Genomic DNA, 5000 nt, shown 5'->3' on the forward strand with positions numbered 1-5000 from the left:
GGTTAGGGTTAGGGTTAGGGTTAGGGTTAGGGTTAGGGTTAGGGTTAGGGTTAGGGTTAGGGTTAGGGTTAGGGTTAGGGTTAGGGTTAGGGTTAGGGTTAGGGTTAGGGTTAGGGTTAGGGTTAGGGTTAGGGTTAGGGTTAGGGTTAGGGTTAGGGTTAGGGTTAGGGTTAGGGTTAGGGTTAGGGTTAGGGTTAGGGTTAGGGTTAGGGTTAGGGTTAGGGTTAGGGTTAGGGTTAGGGTTAGGGTTAGGGTTAGGGTTAGGGTTAGGGTTAGGGTTAGGGTTAGGGTTAGGGTTAGGGTTAGGGTTAGGGTTAGGGTTAGGGTTAGGGTTAGGGTTAGGGTTAGGGTTAGGGTTAGGGTTAGGGTTAGGGTTAGGGTTAGGGTTAGGGTTAGGGTTAGGGTTAGGGTTAGGGTTAGGGTTAGGGTTAGGGTTAGGGTTAGGGTTAGGGTTAGGGTTAGGGTTAGGGTTAGGGTTAGGGTTAGGGTTAGGGTTAGGGTTAGGGTTAGGGTTAGGGTTAGGGTTAGGGTTAGGGTTAGGGTTAGGGTTAGGGTTAGGGTTAGGGTTAGGGTTAGGGTTAGGGTTAGGGTTAGGGTTAGGGTTAGGGTTAGGGTTAGGGTTAGGGTTAGGGTTAGGGTTAGGGTTAGGGTTAGGGTTAGGGTTAGGGTTAGGGTTAGGGTTAGGGTTAGGGTTAGGGTTAGGGTTAGGGTTAGGGTTAGGGTTAGGGTTAGGGTTAGGGTTAGGGTTAGGGTTAGGGTTAGGGTTAGGGTTAGGGTTAGGGTTAGGGTTAGGGTTAGGGTTAGGGTTAGGGTTAGGGTTAGGGTTAGGGTTAGGGTTAGGGTTAGGGTTAGGGTTAGGGTTAGGGTTAGGGTTAGGGTTAGGGTTAGGGTTAGGGTTAGGGTTAGGGTTAGGGTTAGGGTTAGGGTTAGGGTTAGGGTTAGGGTTAGGGTTAGGGTTAGGGTTAGGGTTAGGGTTAGGGTTAGGGTTAGGGTTAGGGTTAGGGTTAGGGTTAGGGTTAGGGTTAGGGTTAGGGTTAGGGTTAGGGTTAGGGTTAGGGTTAGGGTTAGGGTTAGGGTTAGGGTTAGGGTTAGGGTTAGGGTTAGGGTTAGGGTTAGGGTTAGGGTTAGGGTTAGGGTTAGGGTTAGGGTTAGGGTTAGGGTTAGGGTTAGGGTTAGGGTTAGGGTTAGGGTTAGGGTTAGGGTTAGGGTTAGGGTTAGGGTTAGGGTTAGGGTTAGGGTTAGGGTTAGGGTTAGGGTTAGGGTTAGGGTTAGGGTTAGGGTTAGGGTTAGGGTTAGGGTTAGGGTTAGGGTTAGGGTTAGGGTTAGGGTTAGGGTTAGGGTTAGGGTTAGGGTTAGGGTTAGGGTTAGGGTTAGGGTTAGGGTTAGGGTTAGGGTTAGGGTTAGGGTTAGGGTTAGGGTTAGGGTTAGGGTTAGGGTTAGGGTTAGGGTTAGGGTTAGGGTTAGGGTTAGGGTTAGGGTTAGGGTTAGGGTTAGGGTTAGGGTTAGGGTTAGGGTTAGGGTTAGGGTTAGGGTTAGGGTTAGGGTTAGGGTTAGGGTTAGGGTTAGGGTTAGGGTTAGGGTTAGGGTTAGGGTTAGGGTTAGGGTTAGGGTTAGGGTTAGGGTTAGGGTTAGGGTTAGGGTTAGGGTTAGGGTTAGGGTTAGGGTTAGGGTTAGGGTTAGGGTTAGGGTTAGGGTTAGGGTTAGGGTTAGGGTTAGGGTTAGGGTTAGGGTTAGGGTTAGGGTTAGGGTTAGGGTTAGGGTTAGGGTTAGGGTTAGGGTTAGGGTTAGGGTTAGGGTTAGGGTTAGGGTTAGGGTTAGGGTTAGGGTTAGGGTTAGGGTTAGGGTTAGGGTTAGGGTTAGGGTTAGGGTTAGGGTTAGGGTTAGGGTTAGGGTTAGGGTTAGGGTTAGGGTTAGGGTTAGGGTTAGGGTTAGGGTTAGGGTTAGGGTTAGGGTTAGGGTTAGGGTTAGGGTTAGGGTTAGGGTTAGGGTTAGGGTTAGGGTTAGGGTTAGGGTTAGGGTTAGGGTTAGGGTTAGGGTTAGGGTTAGGGTTAGGGTTAGGGTTAGGGTTAGGGTTAGGGTTAGGGTTAGGGTTAGGGTTAGGGTTAGGGTTAGGGTTAGGGTTAGGGTTAGGGTTAGGGTTAGGGTTAGGGTTAGGGTTAGGGTTAGGGTTAGGGTTAGGGTTAGGGTTAGGGTTAGGGTTAGGGTTAGGGTTAGGGTTAGGGTTAGGGTTAGGGTTAGGGTTAGGGTTAGGGTTAGGGTTAGGGTTAGGGTTAGGGTTAGGGTTAGGGTTAGGGTTAGGGTTAGGGTTAGGGTTAGGGTTAGGGTTAGGGTTAGGGTTAGGGTTAGGGTTAGGGTTAGGGTTAGGGTTAGGGTTAGGGTTAGGGTTAGGGTTAGGGTTAGGGTTAGGGTTAGGGTTAGGGTTAGGGTTAGGGTTAGGGTTAGGGTTAGGGTTAGGGTTAGGGTTAGGGTTAGGGTTAGGGTTAGGGTTAGGGTTAGGGTTAGGGTTAGGGTTAGGGTTAGGGTTAGGGTTAGGGTTAGGGTTAGGGTTAGGGTTAGGGTTAGGGTTAGGGTTAGGGTTAGGGTTAGGGTTAGGGTTAGGGTTAGGGTTAGGGTTAGGGTTAGGGTTAGGGTTAGGGTTAGGGTTAGGGTTAGGGTTAGGGTTAGGGTTAGGGTTAGGGTTAGGGTTAGGGTTAGGGTTAGGGTTAGGGTTAGGGTTAGGGTTAGGGTTAGGGTTAGGGTTAGGGTTAGGGTTAGGGTTAGGGTTAGGGTTAGGGTTAGGGTTAGGGTTAGGGTTAGGGTTAGGGTTAGGGTTAGGGTTAGGGTTAGGGTTAGGGTTAGGGTTAGGGTTAGGGTTAGGGTTAGGGTTAGGGTTAGGGTTAGGGTTAGGGTTAGGGTTAGGGTTAGGGTTAGGGTTAGGGTTAGGGTTAGGGTTAGGGTTAGGGTTAGGGTTAGGGTTAGGGTTAGGGTTAGGGTTAGGGTTAGGGTTAGGGTTAGGGTTAGGGTTAGGGTTAGGGTTAGGGTTAGGGTTAGGGTTAGGGTTAGGGTTAGGGTTAGGGTTAGGGTTAGGGTTAGGGTTAGGGTTAGGGTTAGGGTTAGGGTTAGGGTTAGGGTTAGGGTTAGGGTTAGGGTTAGGGTTAGGGTTAGGGTTAGGGTTAGGGTTAGGGTTAGGGTTAGGGTTAGGGTTAGGGTTAGGGTTAGGGTTAGGGTTAGGGTTAGGGTTAGGGTTAGGGTTAGGGTTAGGGTTAGGGTTAGGGTTAGGGTTAGGGTTAGGGTTAGGGTTAGGGTTAGGGTTAGGGTTAGGGTTAGGGTTAGGGTTAGGGTTAGGGTTAGGGTTAGGGTTAGGGTTAGGGTTAGGGTTAGGGTTAGGGTTAGGGTTAGGGTTAGGGTTAGGGTTAGGGTTAGGGTTAGGGTTAGGGTTAGGGTTAGGGTTAGGGTTAGGGTTAGGGTTAGGGTTAGGGTTAGGGTTAGGGTTAGGGTTAGGGTTAGGGTTAGGGTTAGGGTTAGGGTTAGGGTTAGGGTTAGGGTTAGGGTTAGGGTTAGGGTTAGGGTTAGGGTTAGGGTTAGGGTTAGGGTTAGGGTTAGGGTTAGGGTTAGGGTTAGGGTTAGGGTTAGGGTTAGGGTTAGGGTTAGGGTTAGGGTTAGGGTTAGGGTTAGGGTTAGGGTTAGGGTTAGGGTTAGGGTTAGGGTTAGGGTTAGGGTTAGGGTTAGGGTTAGGGTTAGGGTTAGGGTTAGGGTTAGGGTTAGGGTTAGGGTTAGGGTTAGGGTTAGGGTTAGGGTTAGGGTTAGGGTTAGGGTTAGGGTTAGGGTTAGGGTTAGGGTTAGGGTTAGGGTTAGGGTTAGGGTTAGGGTTAGGGTTAGGGTTAGGGTTAGGGTTAGGGTTAGGGTTAGGGTTAGGGTTAGGGTTAGGGTTAGGGTTAGGGTTAGGGTTAGGGTTAGGGTTAGGGTTAGGGTTAGGGTTAGGGTTAGGGTTAGGGTTAGGGTTAGGGTTAGGGTTAGGGTTAGGGTTAGGGTTAGGGTTAGGGTTAGGGTTAGGGTTAGGGTTAGGGTTAGGGTTAGGGTTAGGGTTAGGGTTAGGGTTAGGGTTAGGGTTAGGGTTAGGGTTAGGGTTAGGGTTAGGGTTAGGGTTAGGGTTAGGGTTAGGGTTAGGGTTAGGGTTAGGGTTAGGGTTAGGGTTAGGGTTAGGGTTAGGGTTAGGGTTAGGGTTAGGGTTAGGGTTAGGGTTAGGGTTAGGGTTAGGGTTAGGGTTAGGGTTAGGGTTAGGGTTAGGGTTAGGGTTAGGGTTAGGGTTAGGGTTAGGGTTAGGGTTAGGGTTAGGGTTAGGGTTAGGGTTAGGGTTAGGGTTAGGGTTAGGGTTAGGGTTAGGGTTAGGGTTAGGGTTAGGGTTAGGGTTAGGGTTAGGGTTAGGGTTAGGGTTAGGGTTAGGGTTAGGGTTAGGGTTAGGGTTAGGGTTAGGGTTAGGGTTAGGGTTAGGGTTAGGGTTAGGGTTAGGGTTAGGGTTAGGGTTAGGGTTAGGGTTAGGGTTAGGGTTAGGGTTAGGGTTAGGGTTAGGGTTAGGGTTAGGGTTAGGGTTAGGGTTAGGGTTAGGGTTAGGGTTAGGGTTAGGGTTAGGGTTAGGGTTAGGGTTAGGGTTAGGGTTAGGGTTAGGGTTAGGGTTAGGGTTAGGGTTAGGGTTAGGGTTAGGGTTAGGGTTAGGGTTAGGGTTAGGGTTAGGGTTAGGGTTAGGGTTAGGGTTAGGGTTAGGGTTAGGGTTAGGGTTAGGGTTAGGGTTAGGGTTAGGGTTAGGGTTAGGGTTAGGGTTAGGGTTAGGGTTAGGGTTAGGGTTAGGGTTAGGGTTAGGGTTAGGGTTAGGGTTAGGGTTAGGGTTAGGGTTAGGGTTAGGGTTAGGGTTAGGGTTAGGGTTAGGGTTAGGGTTAGGGTTAGGGTTAGGGTTAGGGTTAGGGTTAGGGTTAGGGTTAGGGTTAGGGTTAGGGTTAGGGTTAGGGTTAGGGTTAGGGTTAGGG

This window comes from Passer domesticus, chromosome 26 (genome assembly GCF_036417665.1).
Source record: "Passer domesticus isolate bPasDom1 chromosome 26, bPasDom1.hap1, whole genome shotgun sequence".
Lineage (NCBI taxonomy): Eukaryota > Metazoa > Chordata > Aves > Passeriformes > Passeridae > Passer > Passer domesticus.